We start from the raw sequence: 26,173 nt of genomic DNA on the forward strand, positions 1-26,173 counted from the left end.
GAAGAGTTCTGAACATAAATTGCCAATTTATACGATCAAAGGCTTTTTCTGCATCGAGGCACAGTGCGGCTAAAGGATCAGGGCACTTTTTCCCCAACGTAAGGACATTAGAACATCCTAGCATTATCAGAAGTAAGTCTACCTCTGATAAAGCAGGAGTGATCGGGTTAAATAAATAAGGGTATAACGTCATCTAATCTAGAAGTAAGAATTTTCCCAAAAATTTTACAGTCATAATTAATAAATGAGATTGGGCGATAATTTTGGCATAGGGTTTGATCTTTGTCGTCTGGTTTAGGGGTGATTATAATAAGAGCATCTAAAAGGATCCTTCGGGTTTTGATTTTGATATAAAAGAGGTAAAAAGTTCAAGTAAATGAGGAGCAAAAGTGGAGCCGAAAGAAGAAATTAGTTCAATAGAAGAAGCATCTGGACCCGGAGCCCTGGGCCACCTTAAAGGTTTAATGGCATCTGAAATCTCTTGAAGAGATATATCCTTTTCAAGGAGAGGCGTAGCATCCGGCACAGACGGAGGAGAGGGAAGATCTTCAAAGGATGACTGGGTGTCACTTTCAGAAGGATGCGTATCATCCACTTATAGTGAGTTATCTTAGGATGGGAAAGAATTAACCCTATCTGAATCAGAGTGAAGAAAGTTGTTAGTAGTGGAATTACGAATAGGGCCAATGGTTTTCTTTTCTGTTTTGATTTTTAAATAATTGGCCAACATTCTACATGCTTTGTTTTGACTAAGGGTGGGTGTAGTGAATTCCACGAAGTTGAACAAAAACTCAGTGAATTCCGCAATGCCAGACCCCCAATTAATAAAACAGAAACCTCATATACTTTTGGTAGAATAACAAGTATCTCTGTCTTTACATGCTAAAATGCACATACTCGTTTCACATGAGTAAAAGTGAAAAATTAGCAAGCAGTGAGAGAGGTGATGATTTTGGAATCCTCCCTAACCGAGTGAGAGAACCAAGTAGATGCCTTTAAAACAAAGAGCAGATCTTATTGAACGATTCGGTGGTGGTCCCATCCTCTTAGGACCACCCCGAGCAAAGTTATGGGCAAAAATACAATCCCAACCAAAGGTCCTGCAAAGCATTATGGGACGAGATTAGCAGTGGGCAGTGAATATTATAGTATCCAATATCAAAATAATTCTACAAAGAGCTGCAGTTCAACTAGTCGTTACTAGGTGTCCCTCACGATGCAAATGCAAAAGCGTTGAAATTATTACATCAAGCTGCAGTTCCACTAGTTGTTGCTAGTCGCTTGAAATATTGCGCATCGTCCATTTGTGTCACATTCAGTTGATAACATTTTAATTGTTAGGGATTTGTGACATAGAATTGCAACACCACCCTTACGGTTGACCGCAGTTGAGAAAACATGTTGGCCCACCCATTGGCGTTTGAGTTTAAGAGATTCAAAATCATGACAGTGGGTTTCCTGTAAAAAAGCAATTTGACAAATTAATTTCAATAAATGAGAGAGTACCTTTTGACGCTTGACAGGGTGACCCAGACCACGGACGTTCCACAACACAACATTAAGCATGTAGCAGTTTAAATACAAGGACACAGGAACAACGATGACACACTGCAGAAACAACAATGAAAAATAAAAAACACAGTTTGTCTGCAATAAAATAACGCAAAAAATATATAAAGGCCATGAAAAGAGGAAGGAAAGAAACCCATATGAAATTGTAAAAAGAGAAAGGAAGTGAGAGAAGGAAATGGAGAAAAAGGATAACAAGAAAGGGAACGCGGGGTGAATGAGAAAGATAGAGAAGAGAAGCGACAGATCAAGATCAAGAACATAAAGCCAGATCTGAAGCAAAAAGAGAGTAAAATGAAAAGCGGGCATGTCGTCACCCAGAAACAAGAACAACAGTGAAGAAAGGAAAAAACTATTAGAAAATAGAAATAATTCAGCCATGTAACCCATATTTGGAGAGCATAACTAGGGAATAAAAACTAGAAACAAGAAGCCAGGTATTGGAAACAGCAATATAACAGCTTAGGAAGATTGTGCATTTGTGTCCATAGGTGTTCTAGTGATGGACTGCAGGAACAGTCTTAACTTAATGAGCGAGAAACACCTTCGTACGTAATCTTGCATAGGCATGGGTGTAAAATGCCATATCGGATATTCAAGGATCTCATTTGAGGATGAAGTGACAATAATTCCTTACATCTAGTATTGGTTGCATGTGAAAGATCCTGAGAGATAAAGATATTGTGGCAAAACCAAACAAGACAACATTTCTCTCTGGCGCACTTCAGAACATGCATCAGCTCCATGAATTCTAAAAAGAACATTATGATACCACGTGGTCTGGTAGAATTAAGCTGCGGACGACCAAGAAGACAATGTGCTCATTGGATATTTAAAGATGTAGAGGACTGAAGATTCAGAAGGTCAGGCATAAATGTCTTTAAAAAGAGAGTAAGTCAGGGCCTTCAGTATTCTCCGGTAAACCATAAAGACGTAGGTTATTCCTTCTGTTGTGATTTTCAATGTCTTCTGTGTGGAGCTTAGGCTTTTGGATTTCTTGTTCCAGCAGAGGAATTATGGATGCTACGTCCTGAAGGTGGCCCACACGTTGTTCCATTTCAGTTATTTTGCCTTCCATATTAATCAATCGGTCCTCACTTTACTGCAGTTTTTCATTGGTGGCATTCATGAAAGGTTTGAGAGCACATAGTTTGTCCAAAATTACATCCAGGACAGGATTTGAAGATAACTGGACTAGAGACGGAGGATAATTTAGTGCCAGAAAAAGATGCCTTGGTAAGGTTAAGCGAGTCATTAGACATTTTAATAGAGTGTGACTGACATCGAGAGATCCTGTTAAAGGTAACAAGCCTGCCCATATAGTTAATGATTGTTCAGTATAGGTGAGCTATAATACAAGCACCACAAAACAGTGAGGAGGTGTGGAAGGGAATTTTACTGATTGATACACCTGTAAAGAACCCCTCACAGCACGTGTAATCACATACACCGCTCCTCAAGATCTGTCAAAAGAGGTGCAAGTAGAGCTGATCCAGCAACTGTATTATGACAAGAATCCGCTCCAGGTCACATGAACTGAATGAAAAATAAGAACATAGATTCCAAATATATATGCTCAGAGTAGCAAATAATTCCCTTCGCCTTTGTAGTATTTAAGAATATGTCATTAAGGACCATCTGGCAAAAATGCTGTGAAAAAAATAAAATAAATAAAGCACCAAACCATACGCTTAAGGCAAAACCATCACATAAATAAAGGTGCAGAGAAATGGTGAAATGTGGAAAATGCTCACCCAAAAATTATTGGCCGCATGAGGAGAAAGCGAAGTGGAGACCCAAATGAAGTGCCATTCAAAATGCGGCCGCCCGTGAGTGAAGAAAAACGAAGTCACAGCGAAAAATTATGAAACATGGGTTTCACGGATCCGTCTTTAGATCAGCTTCACGCCGTAGTCATTTGGCGTCGGGGACCCGCCTTGGGAGCGCTGTAGAAGTTTTTAATGCGGCCGAAAATTACAGACGCAGCTCTGTGTAAGAACGGAGCCCAATGAGTTGCCGCCATCTTGTTTTGGTGCTCAGGCCACGCCCTCCACAGTCCCTCTCCTGATAGGGTGTGATGTCACTGGCTCTCATTCCCTCACAGTCCCTCTCCTGATAGGGTGCGATGTCACTGGCTCTCATTCCCTCACAGTCCCTCACCTGCCAGGGTGCAGTGTTTCCTGCCTCCCCTGCTGTGCTTTAGTGCTCTGTGTCTACCCAGGGAGACCTCCTTCTCCTGTACATCATTACCTCATTGTCCTACCTCACTTCTTGGGGATTTGACCTTTTTTTCACTGTTCAGGTGCAGTGAGGTGTTACGTTTCACTCACTCCTTTTCATTTGCCTCCCTTAGCAGGTGTAGTGTAACTCCATCTCGTGCTTAGCAGGTGTAGTGTAACTTCATCTCGTGCTTAGCAGGTTGTGGCGTAACTCCATCTCGTGCTTAGCAGGTGTAGCGTAACTCCATCTTGTGAATGGCTGGGATTAGTGTAAACCACTCTCATGCTTAGCAGGCTGTGGTGTAATTGCATGTCTCACTCCTTACCTGTAGCGTTCATCCCTCTGGCACTGATCGCGGTGCAAATGTTCCACACCAGGGCCTCACCTGGGACAGTACTCATCTGTTACCTCCCTCTGGTGATACCGGGTCTTGTCCCCTCACCAGTACTTTTCACTGTTATGCTCCCACGCTCCTTATCTTGCTTATCTCCCCTACCCCCCTAACTCACTCACCAGTTCTTTCTTTGTTCAATGCCAGTTTCCAGCCTGGGCTGGGGCTGTTCGGGTCCACTCAGTTGTAATTGGAGGGCAAGGCGTGGCAAATAAAAGGGGGTGGAGTCACGAGGGGCGGATTCAAGGAAAGCAGTCTGCACTCAACTGTTAGATTTATTTATTTTTTATTCTGGTACCAAGGAATTGACAATGAGAAGGTGAGAGTAAACCATTTCTGGCTTCATTGTTTGCACAGGCTGCATTTTAAATATCTCATGAGGTTCAGGCACCTGTTGCGGAGAGCTTTGAGTGCCCAGTAAATCTCTGGAATAGGGAACAGTAATAATGGTAAGATAACTCTGGTGGTCGAAGCACTTGCTGAAGGGGTCTGTGCTTTACCCAGTCACAGTAGCAGAGTGGGTTAGTGTGCCTGCTGCTAGGGACACTGTGTAACATACAGAGATGGCAGATTTTTTAATATAGATAGTTAAGCAGGTTACTGCGTTTGACAGAGAGATCCCTTCATTACCTGCAGTTCCTAAAGTGCAATCCTTCCAAAATGACACAGTGAGCTATGAACCAGCATCAAGGCGCTGTATGAACACTGCAAGACATGGCTTAGACCCTTGTTGTTTTTTCTCAATCTGATCTTATTGTAAGGCTGCTAAAAAGGTTTCTTTGGGTAGTAATAAAGTCTTGTTAGTACGGAAAACCCCAAGCACTGCGTTAAGTTTTTAATCCTGACTTTGTGTTCTCCCGCCAAACACTTGTGACATATAAGCGCTTCCAGTAAAGACGATTAAAGACTTGTACACCTTGAAACCCTCGTTTGAATACGCACTCCCTTAACCAGCACTTTTTGCCCATTCCTCTATGGTGTGAACTTCTTCCCTTGACTCGCTCCAGATGCTTCTGTGCTTGACTCGCTCCAGATTCTCCTTCCCTTGACTTGAACCTGATACTTGTTCCCTTGATTCGCTCCAGATGCTGCTTCCCTTGACTCGCTCCAAAGGCTTCTACTCTTGACTCGCTGCAGATGTTTCTTTGCTTGACTCACTCCAGATGCAACTTCCCTTGACTCACTCCAGATGCTTCTTCCCTTGACTGGCACCAGATGTTTCTTCCCTTGTTGACTTGCTCCACACGCTTCTTCCCTCGACTTAAGACGCTTCTTCCTTTGACTTGCTCCAGACGCTTCTTCCTTTGACTCACTCCAGGTGCTTCTTCTCTTGACTCCCTCCAGAAGCTTCTTCATTTGACTCACTCCAGACGCTTCTTCCCTTGACTTGCTCCAGATGTTTCTTCCCTTGAATCCCTCCAGATAATTCTTCCTTTGACTTCCTACTGATGCTTCATCCCTTAAATTCCTCCAGATAATTCTTCCTTGGACTCCCTCTAGATGCTTCTTCCCTTGACTCACTCCAGACGCTTCTTCCCTCGACTCGCTCCAGACGCTTCTTCCCTCGACTCGCTCCAGACGCTTCTTCCCTCGACTTGCTCCAGACGCCTCTTCCCTCGACTTGCTCCAGATGTTTCTTCCCTTAAATTCCTCCAGATAATTCTTCCTTTGACTCCTTCAAGACGCTTATCCCTTTGACTCCCTCCAGACACTTCTTCCCTTGATTTGTTCCAGATGCTTCTTCCATTTGTTGACTGGCTCTAGATGCTTCCCTTGACTCGCTCCAGATGTTTCTTCCCTTGACTGATTCCAGATGCTTCTTCCCTTGACTCGCTCCAGATGTTTCTTCCCTTGACTGATTCCAGATGCTTCTTCCCTTGACTGATTCCAGATGCTTCTTCCCTTGTTGACTTGCTCCAGATGCTTCTTCTCTTGACTCACTCCGGATGCTTCTTACCTTGACTCACTCCAGATAAATCTTCCTTTGACTCCCTCCAGACGCTTCTGCCTTTGACTCCCTCCAGATGATTCATCTCTTGACTCGGTCTAGAAGCTTCTTCCCTTGACTCGCTCCAGATGTTTCATACCTTCTTGACTCACTCCAGATAATTCTTCCTTAGACTCCCTCCAGATGCTTCTTATCTTGAATTCCTCAATATAATTCTTCCTTTGACTCCTTCAAGACGCTTATCCCTTTGACTCCCTCCAGACACTTCTTCTCTTGACTCGCTCCAAAGGCTTCTTCCGATGTTGACTCGTACCAGGTGCCTCTTCCCTTGACTCGCTCCAGACACTTCTTCCCTTGATTTGTTCCAGATGCTTCTACCATTTGTTGACTGGCTCTAGATGCTTCCCTTGACTCGCTCCAGATGTTTCTTCCCTTGACTGATTCCAGATGCTTCTTCCCTTGACTGATTCCAGATGCTTCTTCCCTTGTTGACTTGCTCCAGATGCTTCTTCTCTTGACTCACTCCGGATGCTTCTTACCTTGACTCACTCTAGATAAATCTTCCTTTGACTCCCTCCAGACGCTTCTGCCTTTGACTCCCTCCAGATGATTCATCTCTTGACTCGGTCTAGAAGCTTCTTCCCTTGACTCGCTCCAGATGTTTCATACCTTCTTGACTCACTCCAGATAATTCTTCCTTAGACTCCCTCCAGATGCTTCTTATCTTGAATTCCTCAATATAATTCTTCCTTTGACTCCTTCAAGACGCTTATCCCTTTGACTCCCTCCAGACACTTCTTCTCTTGACTCGCTCCAAAGGCTTCTTCCGATGTTGACTCGTACCAGGTGCCTCTTCCCTTGACTCGCTCCAGACACTTCTTCCCTTGATTTGTTCCAGATGCTTCTACCATTTGTTGACTGGCTCTAGATGCTTCCCTTGACTCGCTCCAGATGCTTCTTCCCTTGTTGACTTGCTCCAGATGCAACTTCTCTTGACTCGCTCCAGATGTTTCTGACTCGCTCCAGATGTTTCTTCCCTTGACTGACTCCAGATGCTTCTTCTCTTGACTCGCTCCAGATGCTTCTTCTCTTGACTCGCTCCAGATGCTTCTTCTCTTGACTCGATCCAGATGCTTCTTCCCTTCACTCGCTCCAGATGCAACTTCTCTTGACTCGCTCCAGATGCTTCTTCTCTTGTCTCGCTCCAGATGCTTCTTTCCTTGACTCGCTCCAGATGTTTCTTGTCTTGACTCACTCCAGATGATGCTTCCCTGGGCTTGCTCCAGATGCTTCTTCCCTTGACTTGCTCCAGACGCCTCTTCCCTCGACTTGCTCCAGATGTTTCTTCCCTTAAATTCCTCCAGATAATTCTTCCTTTGACTCCTTCAAGACGCTTATCCCTTTGACTCCCTCCAGACACTTCTTCCCTTGATTTGTTCCAGATGCTTCTTCCATTTGTTGACTGGCTCTAGATGCTTCCCTTGACTCGCTCCAGATGTTTCTTCCCTTGACTGATTCCAGATGCTTCTTCCCTTGACTCGCTCCAGATGTTTCTTCCCTTGACTGATTCCAGATGCTTCTTCCCTTGACTGATTCCAGATGCTTCTTCCCTTGTTGACTTGCTCCAGATGCTTCTTCTCTTGACTCACTCCGGATGCTTCTTACCTTGACTCACTCCAGATAAATCTTCCTTTGACTCCCTCCAGACGCTTCTGCCTTTGACTCCCTCCAGATGATTCATCTCTTGACTCGGTCTAGAAGCTTCTTCCCTTGACTCGCTCCAGATGTTTCATACCTTCTTGACTCACTCCAGATAATTCTTCCTTAGACTCCCTCCAGATGCTTCTTATCTTGAATTCCTCAATATAATTCTTCCTTTGACTCCTTCAAGACGCTTATCCCTTTGACTCCCTCCAGACACTTCTTCTCTTGACTCGCTCCAAAGGCTTCTTCCGATGTTGACTCGTACCAGGTGCCTCTTCCCTTGACTCGCTCCAGACACTTCTTCCCTTGATTTGTTCCAGATGCTTCTACCATTTGTTGACTGGCTCTAGATGCTTCCCTTGACTCGCTCCAGATGCTTCTTCCCTTGTTGACTTGCTCCAGATGCAACTTCTCTTGACTCGCTCCAGATGTTTCTGACTCGCTCCAGATGTTTCTTCCCTTGACTGACTCCAGATGCTTCTTCTCTTGACTCGCTCCAGATGCTTCTTCTCTTGACTCGCTCCAGATGCTTCTTCTCTTGACTCGATCCAGATGCTTCTTCCCTTCACTCGCTCCAGATGCAACTTCTCTTGACTCGCTCCAGATGCTTCTTCTCTTGTCTCGCTCCAGATGCTTCTTTCCTTGACTCGCTCCAGATGTTTCTTGTCTTGACTCACTCCAGATGATGCTTCCCTGGGCTTGCTCCAGATGCTTCTTCCCTTGACTTGCTCCAGATGCTTCTTCCCTTGACTCGCTCCAGATGCTTCTTCTCTTGACTCGCTCCAGACGCTTCTTCCCTCGACTCGCTCCAGACGCTTCTTCCCTCGACTCGCTCCAGACGCTTCTTCCCTCGACTTGCTCCAGACGCCTCTTCCCTCGACTTGCTCCAGATGTTTCTTCCCTTAAATTCCTCCAGATAATTCTTCCTTTGACTCCTTCAAGACGCTTATCCCTTTGACTCCCTCCAGACACTTCTTCCCTTGATTTGTTCCAGATGCTTCTTCCATTTGTTGACTGGCTCTAGATGCTTCCCTTGACTCGCTCCAGATGTTTCTTCCCTTGACTGATTCCAGATGCTTCTTCCCTTGACTCGCTCCAGATGTTTCTTCCCTTGACTGATTCCAGATGCTTCTTCCCTTGACTGATTCCAGATGCTTCTTCCCTTGTTGACTTGCTCCAGATGCTTCTTCTCTTGACTCACTCCGGATGCTTCTTACCTTGACTCACTCCAGATAAATCTTCCTTTGACTCCCTCCAGACGCTTCTGCCTTTGACTCCCTCCAGATGATTCATCTCTTGACTCGGTCTAGAAGCTTCTTCCCTTGACTCGCTCCAGATGTTTCATACCTTCTTGACTCAATCCAGATAATTCTTCCTTAGACTCCCTCCAGATGCTTCTTATCTTGAATTCCTCAATATAATTCTTCCTTTGACTCCTTCAAGACGCTTATCCCTTTGACTCCCTCCAGACACTTCTTCTCTTGACTCGCTCCAAAGGCTTCTTCCGTTGTTGACTCGTACCAGGTGCCTCTTCCCTTGACTCGCTCCAGACACTTCTTCCCTTGATTTGTTCCAGATGCTTCTTCCATTTGTTGACTGGCTCTAGATGCTTCCCTTGACTCCCTCCAGATGTTTCTTCCCTTGACTGATTCCAGATGCTTCTTCCCTTGTTGACTTGCTCCAGATGCAACTTCTCTTGACTCGCTCCAGATGCTTCTTCTCTTGACTCGCTCCAGATGCTTCTTCTCTTGACTCGCTCCAGATGCTTCTTCTCTTGACTCGCTCCAGATGCTTCTTCACTTGACTCGCTCCAGATGCTTCTTCTCTTGACTCACTCCAGATGCTTCTTCCCTTGACTTGCTCCAGATGCTTCTTCTTTTGACTCGCTCCAGATGCTTCTTCCCTTGACTCACTCCAGATGCTTCTTCCATTGACTCGCTCCAGATGTTTCTGACTCGCTCCAGATGTTTCTTCCCTTGACTGACTCCAGATGCTTCTTCTCTTGACTCGCTCCAGATGCTTCTTCTCTTGACTCGCTCCAGATGCTTCTTCTCTTGACTCGATCCAGATGCTTCTTCCCTTCACTCGCTCCAGATGCGACTTCTCTTGACTCGCTCCAGATGCTTCTTCTCTTGTCTCGCTCCAGATGCTTCTTTCCTTGACTCGCTCCAGATGTTTCTTGTCTTGACTCACTCCAGATGCTGCTTCCCTGGGCTTGCTCCAGATGCTTCTTCCCTTGACTTGCTCCAGATGCTTCTTCCCTTGACTCGCTCCAGATGCTTCTTCTCTTGACTCGCTCCAGATGCTTCTTCCCTTGACTCGCTCCAGATGCTTCTTCCCTTGACTCGCTCCAGATGCTTCTTCTCTTGACTCGCTCCAGATGCTTCTTCTCTTGACTCGCTTCAGATGCTTCTTCTCTTGACTCGCTCCAGATGCTTCTTCTCTTGACTCACTCCAGATGCTTCTTCCCTTGACTTGCTCCAGATGCTTCTTCTTTTGACTCGCTCCAGATGCTTCTTCCCTTGACTCACTCCAGATACTTCTTCCATTGACTCGCTCCAGATTTTTCTGACTCGCTCCAGATGTTTCTTCCCTTGACTGACTCCAGATGCTTCTTCTCTTGACTCACTCCAGATGCTTCTTCTCTTGACTCGCTCCAGATGCTTCTTCTCTTGACTCACTCCAGATGCTTCTTCCCTTGACTTGCTCCAGATGCTTCTTCTTTTGACTAGCTCCAGATGCTTCTTCCCTTGACTCACTCCAGATGCTTCTTCCATTGACTCGCTCCAGATGTTTCTGACTCGCTCCAGATGTTTCTTCCCTTGACTGACTCCAGATGCTTCTTCTCTTGACTCGCTCCAGATGCTTCTTCTCTTGACTCGCTCCAGATGCTTCTTCTCTTGTCTCGCTCCAGATGCTTCTTCCCTTGACTCGTTCCAGATGTTTCTTGTCTTGACTCACTCCAGATGCTTCTTCCCTTGACTCGCTCCAGATGCTGCTTCCCTTGACTTGCTCCAGGCGCTTCTTCCCTTGACTTGTTCCAGATGCTTCTTACCTTGACTCGCTCCAGATGCTTCTTCTCTTGACTCGCTCCAGATGCTTCTTCCCTTGACTTGCTCCAGGCGCTTCTTCCCTTGACTTGTTCCAGATGCTTCTTACCTTGACTCGCTCCAGATGCTTCTTCTCTTGACTCGCTCCAGATGCTTCTTCTCTTGACTCGCTCCAGATGCAACTTCTCTTGACTCGCTCCAGATGCTTCTTCTCTTGACTCGCTCCAGATGCTTCTTCTCTTGACTCGCTCCAGATGCTTCTTCTCTTGACTCGCTCCAGATGCTTCTTCTCTTGACTTGCTCCAGATGCTTCTTCCCTTGACTCGCTCCAGATGCTTCTTCTCTTGACTCACTCCAGATGCTTCTTCCCTTGACTTGCTCCAGATGCTTCTTCCCTTGACTCGCTCCAGATGCTTCTTCCCTTGACTCACTCCAGATGCTTCTTCCATTGACTCGCTCCAGATGTTTCTGACTCGCTCCAGATGTTTCTTCCCTTGACTGACTCCAGATGCTTCTTTTCTTGACTTGCTCCAGATGCTTCTTCTCTTGACTCGATCCAGATGCTTCTTCCCTTCACTCGCTCCAGAGGCAACTTCTCTTGACTCGCTCCAGATGCTTCTTCTCTTGTCTCGCTCCAGATGCTTCTTTCCTTGACTCGCTCCAGATGTTTCTTGTCTTGACTCACTCCAGATGCTGCTTCCCTTGGCTCGCTCCAGATGCTTCTTCCCTTGACTCGCTCCAGATGCTTCTTCTCTTGACTCGCTCCAGATGCTTCTTCTCTTGACTCGCTCCAGATGCTTCTTCTCTTGACTTGCTCCAGATGCTTCTTCCCTTGACTCGCTCCAGATGCTTCTTCTCTTGACTCGCTCCAGATGCTTCTTCTCTTGACTCGCTCCAGATGCTTCTTCCCTTGACTCGCTCCAGATGCTTCTTCCCTTGACTCGCTCCAGATGCTTCTTCCCTTGACTCGCTCCAGATGCTTCTTCTCTTGACTCGCTCCAGATGCTTCTTCTCTTGACTCGCTCCAGATGCTTCTTCTCTTGACTCGCTCCAGATGCTTCTTCTCTTGACTCACTCCAGATGCTTCTTCCCTTGACTTGCTCCAGATGCTTCTTCTTTTGACTCGCTCCAGATGCTTCTTCCCTTGACTCACTCCAGATGCTTCTTCCATTGACTCGCTCCAGATGCTTCTTCCCTTGACTTGCTCCAGATGCTTCTTCTTTTGACTCGCTCCAGATGCTTCTTCCCTTGACTCACTCCAGATGCTTCTTCCATTGACTCGCTCCAGATGTTTCTGACTCGCTCCAGATGTTTCTTCCCTTGACTGACTCCAGATGCTTCTTCTCTTGACTCGCTCCAGATGCTTCTTCTCTTGACTCGCCCCAGATGCTTCTTCTCTTGACTCGATCCAGATGCTTCTTCCCTTCACTCGCTCCAGATGCAACTTCTCTTGACTCGCTCCAGATGCTTCTTCTCTTGTCTCGCTCCAGATGCTTCTTCCCTTGACTCGCTCCAGATGTTTCTTGTCTTGACTCACTCCAGATGCTTCTTCCCTTGACTCGCTCCAGATGCTGCTTCCCTTGACTTGCTCCAGGCGCTTCTTCCCTTGACTTGTTCCAGATGCTTCTTACCTAGACTCGCTCCAGATGCTTCTTCTCTTGACTCGCTCCAGATGCTTCTTCCCTTGACTTGCTCCAGGCGCTTCTTCCCTTGACTTGTTCCAGATGCTTCTTACCTTGACTCGCTCCAGATGCTTCTTCTCTTGACTCGCTCCAGATTCTTCTTCTCTTGACTCGCTCCAGACGCTTCTTACCTTTACTCGCTCCAGATGCTTCTTCTCTTGACTCGCTCCAGATGCAACTTCTCTTGACTCACTCCAGATGCTTCTTCTCTTGTTTCGCTCCAGATGCTTCTTCCCTTGACTCGCACCAGGCGCTTCTTACCTTGACTCGCTCCAGATGCTTCTTCCCTTGACTTGCTCCAGATGCTTCTTCTTTTGACTCGCTCCAGATGCTTCTTCCCTTGACTCACTCCAGATACTTCTTCCATTGACTCGCTCCAGATGTTTCTGACTCACTCCAGATGTTTCTTCCCTTGACTGACTCCAGATGCTTCTTCTCTTGACTCACTCCAAATGCTTCTTCTCTTGACTCGCTCCAGATGCTTCTTCTCTTGACTCACTCCAGATGCTTCTTCCCTTGACTTGCTCCAGATGCGTCTTCTCTTGACTCGCTCCAGATGCTTCTTCTATTGACTCACTCCAGATGCTTCTTCCCTTGACTTGCTCCAGATGCTTCTTCTTTTGACTAGCTCCAGATGCTTCTTCCCTTGACTCACTCCAGATGCTTCTTCCATTGACTCGCTCCAGATGTTTCTGACTCGCTCCAGATGTTTCTTCCCTTGACTGACTCCAGATGCTTCTTCTCTTGACTCGCTCCAGATGCTTCTTCTCTTGTCTCGCTCCAGATGCTTCTTCCCTTGACTCGCTCCAGATGTTTCTTCCCTTGACTGATTCCAGATGCTTCTTCCCTTGACTCGCTCCAGATGTTTCTTCCCTTGACTGATTCCAGATGCTTCTTCCCTTGACTGATTCCAGATGCTTCTTCCCTTGTTGACTTGCTCCAGATGCTTCTTCTCTTGACTCACTCCGGATGCTTCTTACCTTGACTCACTCCAGATAAATCTTCCTTTGACACCCTCCAGACGCTTCTGCCTTTGACTCGCTCCAGATGTTTCTTCCCTTGACTGATTCCAGATGCTTCTTCCCTTAACTGATTCCAGATGCTTCTTCCCTTGTTGACTTGCTCCAGATGCTTCTTCTTTTGACTCGCTCCAGATGCTTCTTCCCTTGACTCACTCCAGATGCTTCTTCCATTGACACGCTCCAGATGTTTCTGACTCGCTCCAGATGTTTCTTCCCTTGACTGACTCCAGATGCTTCTTCTCTTGACTCGCTCCAGATGCTTCTTCTCTTGACTCGCTCCAGATGCTTCTTCTCTTGACTCACTCCAGATGCTTCTTCCCTTGACTTGCTCCAGATGCTTCTTCTTTTGACTCGCTCCAGATGCTTCTTCCCTTGACTCACTCCAGATGCTTCTTCCATTGACACGCTCCAGATGTTTCTGACTCGCTCCAGATGTTTCTTCCCTTGACTGACTCCAGATGCTTCTTCTCTTGACTCGATCCAGATGCTTCTTCCCTTCACTCGCTCCAGATGCAACTTCTCTTGACTCGCTCCAGATGCTTCTTCTCTTGTCTCGCTCCAGATGCTTCTTTCCTTGACTCGCTCCAGATGTTTCTTGTCTTGACTCACTCCAGATGCTGCTTCCCTGGGCTTGCTCCAGATGCTTCTTCCCTTGACTTGCTCCAGATGCTTCTTCCCTTGACTCGCTCCAGATGCTTCTTCTCTTGACTCGCTCCAGATGCTTCTTCCCTTGACTCGCTCCAGATGCTTCTTCCCTTGACTCTCTCCAGATGCTTCTTCTCTTGACTCGCTCCAGATGCTTCTTCTCTTGACTCGCTCCAGATGCTTCTTCTCTTGACTCGCTCCAGATGCTTCTTCTCTTGACTCACTCCAGATGCTTCTTCCCTTGACTTGCTCCAGATGCTTCTTCTTTTGACTCGCTCCAGATGCTTCTTCCCTTGACTCACTCCAGATACTTCTTCCATTGACTCGCTCCAGATGTTTCTGACTCGCTCCAGATGTTTCTTCCCTTGACTGACTCCAGATGCTTCTTCTCTTGACTCACTCCAGATGCTTCTTCTCTTGACTCGCTCCAGATGCTTCTTCTCTTGACTCACTCCAGATGCTTCTTCCCTTGACTTGCTCCAGATGCTTCTTCTTTTGACTAGCTCCAGATGCTTCTTCCCTTGACTCACTCCAGATGCTTCTTCCATTGACTCGCTCCAGATGTTTCTGACTCGCTCCAGATGTTTCTTCCCTTGACTGACTCCAGATGCTTCTTCTCTTGACTCGCTCCAGATGCTTCTTCTCTTGACTCGCTCCAGATGCTTCTTCTCTTGTCTCGCTCCAGATGCTTCTTCCCTTGACTCTTTCCAGATGTTTCTTGTCTTGACTCACTCCAGATGCTTCTTCCCTTGACTCGCTCCAGATGCTGCTTCCCTTGACTTGCTCCAGGCGCTTCTTCCCTTGACTTGTTCCAGATGCTTCTTACCTTGACTCGCTCCAGATGCTTCTTCTCTTGACTCGCTCCAGATGCTTCTTCCCTTGACTTGCTCCAGGCGCTTCTTCCCTTGACTTGTTCCAGATGCTTCTTACCTTGACTCGCTCCAGATGCATCTTCTCTTGACTCGCTCCAGATGCTTCTTCTCTTGACTCGCTCCAGATGCAACTTCTCTTGACTCGCTCCAGATGCTTCTTCTCTTGACTCGCTCCAGATGCTTCTTCTCTTGACTCGCTCCAGATGCTTCTTCTCTTGACTCGCTCCAGATGCTTCTTCTCTTGACTCGATCCAGATGCTTCTTCCCTTCACTCGCTCCAGATGCAACTTCTCTTGACTCGCTCCAGATGCTTCTTCTCTTGTCTCGCTCCAGATGCTTCTTTCCTTGACTCGCTCCAGATGTTTCTTGTCTTGACTCACTCCAGATGATGCTTCCCTGGGCTTGCTCCAGATGCTTCTTCCCTTGACTTGCTCCAGATGCTTCTTCCCTTGACTCGCTCCAGATGCTTCTTCTCTTGACTCGCTCCAGACGCTTCTTCCCTCGACTCGCTCCAGACGCTTCTTCCCTCGACTCGCTCCAGACGCTTCTTCCCTCGACTTGCTCCAGACGCCTCTTCCCTCGACTTGCTCCAGATGTTTCTTCCCTTAAATTCCTCCAGATAATTCTTCCTTTGACTCCTTCAAGACGCTTATCCCTTTGACTCCCTCCAGACACTTCTTCCCTTGATTTGTTCCAGATGCTTCTTCCATTTGTTGACTGGCTCTAGATGCTTCCCTTGACTCGCTCCAGATGTTTCTTCCCTTGACTGATTCCAGATGCTTCTTCCCTTGACTCGCTCCAGATGTTTCTTCCCTTGACTGATTCCAGATGCTTCTTCCCTTGACTGATTCCAGATGCTTCTTCCCTTGTTGACTTGCTCCAGATGCTTCTTCTCTTGACTCACTCCGGATGCTTCTTACCTTGACTCACTCCAGATAAATCTTCCTTTGACTCCCTCCAGACGCTTCTGCCTTTGACTCCCTCCAGATGATTCATCTCTTGACTCGGTCTAGAAGCTTCTTCCCTTGACTCGCTCCAGATGTTTCATACCTTCTTGACTCAATCCAGATAATTCTTCCTTAGACTCCCTCCAGATGCTTCTTATCTTGAATTCCTCAATATAATTCTTCCTTTGACTCCTTCAAGACGCTTATCCCTTTGACTCCCTCCAGACACTTCTTCTCTTGACTCGCTCCAAAGGCTTCTTCCGTTGTTGACTCGTACCAGGTGCCTCTTCCCTTGACTCGCTCCAGACACTTCTTCCCTTGATTTGTTCCAGATGCTTCTTCCATTTGTTGACTGGCTCTAGATGCTTCCCTTGACTCCCTCCAGATGTTTCTTCCCTTGACTGATTCCAGATGCTTCTTCCCTTGTTGACTTGCTCCAGATGCAACTTCTCTTGACTCGCTCCAGATGCTTCTTCTCTTGACTCGCTCCAGATGCTTCTTCTCTTGACTCGCTCCAGATGCTTCTTCTCTTGACTCGCTCCAGATGCTTCTTCACTTGACTTGCTCCAGATGCTTCTTCTTTTGACTCGCTCCAGATGCTTCTTCCCTTGACTCACTCCAGATGCTTCTTCCATTGACACGCTCCAGATGTTTCTGACTCGCTCCAGATGTTTCTTCCCTTGACTGACTCCAGATGCTTCTTCTCTTGACTCGCTCCAGATGCTTCTTCTCTTGACTCGCTCCAGATGCTTCTTCTCTTGACTCACTCCAGATGCTTCTTCCCTTGACTTGCTCCAGATGCTTCTTCTTTTGACTCGCTCCAGATGCTTCTTCCCTTGACTCACTCCAGATGCTTCTTCCATTGACACGCTCCAGATGTTTCTGACTCGCTCCAGATGTTTCTTCCCTTGACTGACTCCAGATGCTTCTTCTCTTGACTCGCTCCAGATGCTTCTTCTCTTGACTCGCTCCAGATGCTTCTTCCCTTCACTCGCTCCAGATGCAACTTCTCTTGACTCACTCCAGATGCTTCTTCTCTTGACTCGCTCCAGATGCTTCTTCCCTTGACTCGCTCCAGATGCTTCTTCCCTTGACTCGCTCCAGATGCTTCTTCTCTTGACTCGCTCCAGATGCTTCTTCTCTTGACTCGCTCCAGATGCTTCTTCTCTTGACTCGCTCCAGATGCTTCTTCTCTTGACTCACTCCAGATGCTTCTTCCCTTGACTTGCTCCAGATGCTTCTTCTTTTGACTCGCTCCAGATGCTTCTTCCCTTGACTCACTCCAGATACTTCTTCCATTGACTCGCTCCAGATGTTTCTGACTCGCTCCAGATGTTTCTTCCCTTGACTGACTCCAGATGCTTCTTCTCTTGACTCACTCCAGATGCTTCTTCTCTTGACTCGCTCCAGATGCTTCTTCTCTTGACTCACTCCAGATGCTTCTTCCCTTGACTTGCTCCAGATGCTTCTTCTTTTGACTAGCTCCAGATGCTTCTTCCCTTGACTCACTCCAGATGCTTCTTCCATTGACTCGCTCCAGATGTTTCTGACTCGCTCCAGATGTTTCTTCCCTTGACTGACTCCAGATGCTTCTTCTCTTGACTCGCTCCAGATGCTTCTTCTCTTGACTCGCTCCAGATGCTTCTTCTCTTGTCTCGCTCCAGATGCTTCCTCCCTTGACTCTTTCCAGATGTTTCTTGTCTTGACTCACTCCAGATGCTTCTTCCCTTGACTCGCTCCAGATGCTGCTTCCCTTGACTTGCTCCAGGCGCTTCTTCCCTTGACTTGTTCCAGATGCTTCTTACCTTGACTCGCTCCAGATGCTTCTTCTCTTGACTCGCTCCAGATGCTTCTTCCCTTGACTTGCTCCAGGCGCTTCTTCCCTTGACTTGTTCCAGATGCTTCTTACCTTGACTCGCTCCAGATGCATCTTCTCTTGACTCGCTCCAGATGCTTCTTCTCTTGACTCGCTCCAGATGCAACTTCTCTTGACTCGCTCCAGATGCTTCTTCTCTTGACTCGCTCCACATGCTTCTTCTCTTGACTCGCTCCAGATGCTTCTTCTCTTGACTCGCTCCAGATGCTTCTTCTCTTGACTTGCTCCAGATGCTTCTTCCCTTGACTCGCTCCAGATGCTTCTTCTCTTGACTCACTCCAGATGCTTCTTCCCTTGACTTGCTCCAGATGCTTCTTCCCTTGACTCGCTCCAGATGCTTCTTCCCTTGACTCACTCCAGATGCTTCTTCCATTGACTCGCTCCAGATGTTTCTGACTCGCTCCAGATGTTTCTTCCCTTGACTGACTCCAGATGCTTCTTTTCTTGACTTGCTCCAGATGCTTCTTCTCTTGACTCGATCCAGATGCTTCTTCCCTTCACTCGCTCCAGAGGCAACTTCTCTTGACTCGCTCCAGATGCTTCTTCTCTTGTCTCGCTCCAGATGCTTCTTTCCTTGACTCGCTCCAGATGTTTCTTGTCTTGACTCACTCCAGATGCTGCTTCCCTTGGCTCGCTCCAGATGCTTCTTCCCTTGACTCGCTCCAGATGCTTCTTCTCTTGACTCGCTCCAGATGCTTCTTCTCTTGACTCGCTCCAGATGCTTCTTCTCTTGACTTGCTCCAGATGCTTCTTCCCTTGACTCGCTCCAGATGCTTCTTCTCTTGACTCGCTCCAGATGCTTCTTCTCTTGACTCGCTCCAGATGCTTCTTCCCTTGACTCGCTCCAGATGCTTCTTCCCTTGACTCGCTCCAGATGCTTCTTCTCTTGACTCGCTCCAGATGCTTCTTCTCTTGACTCGCTCCAGATGCTTCTTCTCTTGACTCGCTCCAGATGCTTCTTCTCTTGACTCACTCCAGATGCTTCTTCCCTTGACTTGCTCCAGATGCTTCTTCTTTTGACTCGCTCCAGATGCTTCTTCCCTTGACTCACTCCAGATGCTTCTTCCATTGACTCGCTCCAGATGTTTCTGACTCGCTCCAGATGTTTCTTCCCTTGACTGACTCCAGATGCTTCTTCTCTTGACTCGCTCCAGATGCTTCTTCTCTTGACTCGCCCCAGATGCTTCTTCTCTTGACTCGATCCAGATGCTTCTTCCCTTCACTCGCTCCAGATGCAACTTCTCTTGACTCGCTCCAGATGCTTCTTCTCTTGTCTCGCTCCAGATGCTTCTTCCCTTGACTCGCTCCAGATGTTTCTTGTCTTGACTCACTCCAGATGCTTCTTCCCTTGACTCGCTCCAGATGCTGCTTCCCTTGACTTGCTCCAGGCGCTTCTTCCCTTGACTTGTTCCAGATGCTTCTTACCTAGACTCGCTCCAGATGCTTCTTCTCTTGACTCGCTCCAGATGCTTCTTCCCTTGACTTGCTCCAGGCGCTTCTTCCCTTGACTTGTTCCAGATGCTTCTTACCTTGACTCGCTCCAGATGCTTCTTCTCTTGACTCGCTCCAGATTCTTCTTCTCTTGACTCGCTCCAGACGCTTCTTACCTTTACTCGCTCCAGATGCTTCTTCTCTATGACTCGCTCCAGATGCAACTTCTCTTGACTCACTCCAGATGCTTCTTCTCTTGTTTCGCTCCAGATGCTTCTTCCCTTGACTCGCACCAGGCGCTTCTTACCTTGACTCGCTCCAGATGCTTCTTCCCTTGACTTGCTCCAGATACTTCTTCCATTGACTCGCTCCAGATGTTTCTGACTCGCTCCAGATGTTTCTTCCCTTGACTGACTCCAGATGCTTCTTCTCTTGACTCACTCCAAATGCTTCTTCTCTTGACTCGCTCCAGATGCTTCTTCTCTTGACTCACTCCAGATGCTTCTTCCCTTGACTTGCTCCAGATGCTTCTTCTCTTGACTCGCTCCAGATGCTTCTTCTATTGACTCACTCCAGATGCTTCTTCCCTTGACTTGCTCCAGATGCTTCTTCTTTTGACTAGCTCCAGATGCTTCTTCCCTTGACTCACTCCAGATGCTTCTTCCATTGACTTGCTCCAGATGTTTCTGACTCGCTCCAGATGTTTCTTCCCTTGACTGACTCCAGATGCTTCTTCTCTTGACTCGCTCCAGATGCTTCTTCTCTTGACTCGCTCCAGATGCTTCTTCTCTTGTCTCGCTCCAGATGCTTCTTCCCTTGACTCGCTCCAGATGTTTCTTGTCTTGACTCACTCCAGATGCTTCTTCCCTTGACTCGCTCCAGATGCTTCTTCCCTTGACTCGCTCCAGATGCTTCTTCTCTTGACTCGCTCCAGATGCTTCTTCTCTTGACTCGCTCCAGATGCTTCTTCTCTTGACTCGCTCCAGATGCTTCTTCTCTTGACTCACTCCAGATGCTTCTTCCCTTGACTTGCTCCAGATGCTTCTTCTTTTGACTCGCTCCAGATGCTTCTTCCCTTGACTCACTCCAGATACTTCTTCCATTGACTCGCTCCAGATGTTTCTGACTCGCTCCAGATGTTTCTTCCCTTGACTGACTCCAGATGCTTCTTCTCTTGACTCACTCCAGATGCTTCTTCTCTTGACTCGCTCCAGATGCTTCTTCTCTTGACTCACTCCAGATGCTTCTTCCCTTGACTTGCTCCAGATGCTTCTTCTTTTGACTAGCTCCAGATGCTTCTTCCCTTGACTCACTCCAGATGCTTCTTCCATTGACTCGCTCCAGATGTTTCTGACTCGCTCCAGATGTTTCTTCCCTTGACTGACTCCAGATGCTTCTTCTCTTGACTCGCTCCAGATGCTTCTTCTCTTGACTCGCTCCAGATGCTTCTTCTCTTGTCTCGCTCCAGATGCTTCTTCCCTTGACTCTTTCCAGATGTTTCTTGTCTTGACTCACTCCAGATGCTTCTTCCCTTGACTCGCTCCAGATGCTGCTTCCCTTGACTTGCTCCAGGCGCTTCTTCCCTTGACTTGTTCCAGATGCTTCTTACCTTGACTCGCTCCAGATGCTTCTTCTCTTGACTCGCTCCAGATGCTTCTTCCCTTGACTTGCTCCAGGCGCTTCTTCCCTTGACTTGTTCCAGATGCTTCTTACCTTGACTCGCTCCAGATGCATCTTCTCTTGACTCGCTCCAGATGCTTCTTCTCTTGACTCGCTCCAGATGCAACTTCTCTTGACTCGCTCCAGATGCTTCTTCTCTTGACTCGCTCCACATGCTTCTTCTCTTGACTCGCTCCAGATGCTTCTTCTCTTGACTCGCTCCAGATGCTTCTTCTCTTGACTTGCTCCAGATGCTTCTTCCCTTGACTCGCTCCAGATGCTTCTTCTCTTGACTCACTCCAGATGCTTCTTCCCTTGACTTGCTCCAGATGCTTCTTCCCTTGACTCGCTCCAGATGCTTCTTCCCTTGACTCACTCCAGATGCTTCTTCCATTGACTCGCTCCAGATGTTTCTGACTCGCTCCAGATGTTTCTTCCCTTGACTGACTCCAGATGCTTCTTTTCTTGACTTGCTCCAGATGCTTCTTCTCTTGACTCGATCCAGATGCTTCTTCCCTTCACTCGCTCCAGAGGCAACTTCTCTTGACTCGCTCCAGATGCTTCTTCTCTTGTCTCGCTCCAGATGCTTCTTTCCTTGACTCGCTCCAGATGTTTCTTGTCTTGACTCACTCCAGATGCTGCTTCCCTTGGCTCGCTCCAGATGCTTCTTCCCTTGACTCGCTCCAGATGCTTCTTCTCTTGACTCGCTCCAGATGCTTCTTCTCTTGACTCGCTCCAGATGCTTCTTCTCTTGACTTGCTCCAGATGCTTCTTCCCTTGACTCGCTCCAGATGCTTCTTCTCTTGACTCGCTCCAGATGCTTCTTCTCTTGACTCGCTCCAGATGCTTCTTCCCTTGACTCGCTCCAGATGCTTCTTCCCTTGACTCGCTCCAGATGCTTCTTCTCTTGACTCGCTCCAGATGCTTCTTCTCTTGACTCGCTCCAGATGCTTCTTCTCTTGACTCGCTCCAGATGCTTCTTCTCTTGACTCACTCCAGATGCTTCTTCCCTTGACTTGCTCCAGATGCTTCTTCTTTTGACTCGCTCCAGATGCTTCTTCCCTTGACTCACTCCAGATGCTTCTTCCATTGACTCGCTCCAGATGTTTCTGACTCGCTCCAGATGTTTCTTCCCTTGACTGACTCCAGATGCTTCTTCTCTTGACTCGCTCCAGATGCTTCTTCTCTTGACTCGCCCCAGATGCTTCTTCTCTTGACTCGATCCAGATGCTTCTTCCCTTCACTCGCTCCAGATGCAACTTCTCTTGACTCGCTCCAGATGCTTCTTCTCTTGTCTCGCTCCAGATGCTTCTTCCCTTGACTCGCTCCAGATGTTTCTTGTCTTGACTCACTCCAGATGCTTCTTCCCTTGACTCGCTCCAGATGCTGCTTCCCTTGACTTGCTCCAGGCGCTTCTTCCCTTGACTTGTTCCAGATGCTTCTTACCTAGACTCGCTCCAGATGCTTCTTCTCTTGACTCGCTCCAGATGCTTCTTCCCTTGACTTGCTCCAGGCGCTTCTTCCCTTGACTTGTTCCAGATGCTTCTTACCTTGACTCGCTCCAGATGCTTCTTCTCTTGACTCGCTCCAGATTCTTCTTCTCTTGACTCGCTCCAGACGCTTCTTACCTTTACTCGCTCCAGATGCTTCTTCTCTATGACTCGCTCCAGATGCAACTTCTCTTGACTCACTCCAGATGCTTCTTCTCTTGTTTCGCTCCAGATGCTTCTTCCCTTGACTCGCACCAGGCGCTTCTTCCCTTGACTCGCTCCAGATGCTTCTTCCCTTGACTTGCTCCAGATACTTCTTCCATTGACTCGCTCCTGATGTTTCTGACTCGCTCCAGATGTTTCTTCCCTTGACTGACTCCAGATGCTTCTTCTCTTGACTCACTCCAAATGCTTCTTCTCTTGACTCGCTCCAGATGCTTCTTCTCTTGACTCACTCCAGATGCTTCTTCCCTTGACTTGCTCCAGATGCTTCTTCTCTTGACTCGCTCCAGATGCTTCTTCTATTGACTCACTCCAGATGCTTCTTCCCTTGACTTGCTCCAGATGCTTCTTCTTTTGACTAGCTCCAGATGCTTCTTCCCTTGACTCACTCCAGATGCTTCTTCCATTGACTTGCTCCAGATGTTTCTGACTCGCTCCAGATGTTTCTTCCCTTGACTGACTCCAGATGCTTCTTCTCTTGACTCGCTCCAGATGCTTCTTCTCTTGACTCGCTCCAGATGCTTCTTCTCTTGTCTCGCTCCAGATGCTTCTTCCCTTGACTCGCTCCAGATGTTTCTTGTCTTGACTCACTCCAGATGCTTCTTCCCTTGACTCGCTCCAGATGCTGCTTCCCTTGACTTGCTCCAGGCGCTTCTTCCCTTGACTTGTTCCAGATGCTTCTTACCTTGACTCGCTCCAGATGCTTCTTCTCTTGACTCGCTCCAGATGCTTCTTCCCTTGACTTGCTCCAGGCGCTTCTTCCCTTGACTTGTTCCAGATGCTTCTTACCTTGACTCGCTCCAGATGCTTCTTCTCTTGACTCGCTCCAGATGCTTCTTCTCTTGACTCGCTCCAGATGCAACTTCTCTTGACTCGCTCCAGATGCTTCTTCTCTTGACTCGCTCCAGATGCTTCTTCTCTTGACTCGCTCCAGATGCTTCTTCTCTTGACTCGCTCCAGATGCTTCTTCTCTTGACTCGCTCCAGATGCTTCTTCCCTTGACTCGCTCCAGATGCTTCTTCTCTTGACTCACTCCAAATGCTTCTTCCCTTGACTTGCTCCAGATGCTTCTTCCCTTGACTCGCTCCAGATGCTTCTTCCCTTGACTCACTCCAGATGCTTCTTCCCTTCACTCGCTCCAGAGGCAACTTCTCTTGACTCGCTCCAGATGCTTCTTCTCTTGTCTCGCTCCAGATGCTTCTTTCCTTGACTCGCTCCAGATGCTTCTTCCCTTGACTCACTCCAGATGCTTCTTCCATTGACTCGCTCCAGATGTTTCTGACTCGCTCCAGATGTTTCTTCCCTTGACTGACTCCAGATGCTTCTTCTCTTGACTCGCTCCAGATGCTTCTTCTCTTGACTCGCTCCAGATGCTTCTTCCCTTGACTCGCTCCAGATGCTTCTTCCCTTGACTCGCTCCAGATGCTTCTTCTCTTGACTCGCTCCAGATGCTTCTTCTCTTGACTCGCTCCAGATGCTTCTTCTCTTGACTCGCTCCAGATGCTTCTTCTCTTGACTCACTCCAGATGCTGCTTCCCTTGACTTGCTCCAGGCGCTTCTTCCCTTGACTTGTTCCAGATGCTTCTTACCTTGACTCGCTCCAGATGCTTCTTCTCTTGACTCGCTCCAGATGCTTCTTCCCTTGACTTGCTCCAGGCGCTTCTTCCCTTGACTTGTTCCAGATGCTTCTTACCTTGACTCGCTCCAGATGCATCTTCTCTTGACTCGCTCCAGATGCTTCTTCTCTTGACTCGCTCCAGATGCAACTTCTCTTGACTCGCTCCAGATGCTTCTTCTCTTGACTCGCTCCAGATGCTTCTTCTCTTGACTCGCCACAGATGCTTCTTCTCTTGACTCGATCCAGATGCTTCTTCCCTTCACTCGCTCCAGATGCTTCTTCCCTTGACTCGCTCCAGATGCTTCTTCTCTTGACTCGCTCCAGATGCTTCTTCTCTTGACTCGCTCCAGATGCTTCTTCCCTTGACTCGCTCCAGATGCTTCTTCCCTTGACTCGCTCCAGATGCTTCTTCTCTTGACTCGCTCCAGATGCTTCTTCTCTTGACTCGCTCCAGATGCTTCTTCTCTTGACTCGCTCCAGATGCTTCTTCTCTTGACTCACTCCAGATGCTGCTTCCCTTGACTTGCTCCAGGCGCTTCTTCCCTTGACTTGTTCCAGATGCTTCTTACCTTGACTCGCTCCAGATGCTTCTTCTCTTGACTCGCTCCAGATGCTTCTTCCCTTGACTTGCTCCAGGCGCTTCTTCCCTTGACTTGTTCCAGATGCTTCTTACCTTGACTCGCTCCAGATGCATCTTCTCTTGACTCGCTCCAGATGCTTCTTCTCTTGACTCGCTCCAGATGCAACTTCTCTTGACTCGCTCCAGATGCTTCTTCTCTTGACTCGCTCCAGATGCTTCTTCTCTTGACTCGCTCCAGATGCTTCTTCTCTTGACTCGCTCCAGATGCTTCTTCTCTTGACTTGCTCCAGATGCTTCTTCCCTTGACTCGCTCCAGATGCTTCTTCTCTTGACTCACTCCAGATGCTTCTTCCCTTGACTTGCTCCAGATGCTTCTTCCCTTGACTCGCTCCAGATGCTTCTTCCCTTGACTCACTCCAGATGCTTCTTCCATTGACTCGCTCCAGATGTTTCTGACTCGCTCCAGATGTTTCTTCCCTTGACTGACTCCAGATGCTTCTTTTCTTGACTTGCTCCAGATGCTTCTTCTCTTGACTCGATCCAGATGCTTCTTCCCTTCACTCGCTCCAGAGGCAACTTCTCTTGACTCGCTCCAGATGCTTCTTCTCTTGTCTCGCTCCAGATGCTTCTTTCCTTGACTCGCTCCAGATGTTTCTTGTCTTGACTCACTCCAGATGCTGCTTCCCTTGGCTCGCTCCAGATGCTTCTTCCCTTGACTCGCTCCAGATGCTTCTTCTCTTGACTCGCTCCAGATGCTTCTTCTCTTGACTCGCTCCAGATGCTTCTTCTCTTGACTTGCTCCAGATGCTTCTTCCCTTGACTCGCTCCAGATGCTTCTTCTCTTGACTCACTCCAGATGCTTCTTCCCTTGACTTGCTCCAGATGCTTCTTCTTTTGACTCGCTCCAGATGCTTCTTCCCTTGACTCACTCCAGATGCTTCTTCCATTGACTCGCTCCAGATGTTTCTGACTCGCTCCAGATGTTTCTTCCCTTGACTGACTCCAGATGCTTCTTCTCTTGACTCGCTCCAGATGCTTCTTCTCTTGACTCGCCCCAGATGCTTCTTCTCTTGACTCGATCCAGATGCTTCTTCCCTTCACTCGCTCCAGATGCAACTTCTCTTGACTCGCTCCAGATGCTTCTTCTCTTGTCTCGCTCCAGATGCTTCTTCCCTTGACTCGCTCCAGATGTTTCTTGTCTTGACTCACTCCAGATGCTTCTTCCCTTGACTCGCTCCAGATGCTGC

The 26,173-nt window shown here is 47.8% G+C and overlaps 1 protein-coding gene across 1 annotated transcript in view; it reads left to right on the forward strand.

Moving 5' to 3' along the window:
* SYP (synaptophysin) overlaps positions 1 to 26,173 on the forward strand; it is a 160,845-nt gene that overhangs the window by 80,540 nt on the left and 54,132 nt on the right. The gene's annotated exons all lie outside the window — the stretch shown is intronic.

Source organism: Lissotriton helveticus, chromosome 10, assembly GCF_964261635.1.
Source record: "Lissotriton helveticus chromosome 10, aLisHel1.1, whole genome shotgun sequence".
Classification (NCBI taxonomy): Eukaryota; Metazoa; Chordata; class Amphibia; order Caudata; family Salamandridae; genus Lissotriton; species Lissotriton helveticus.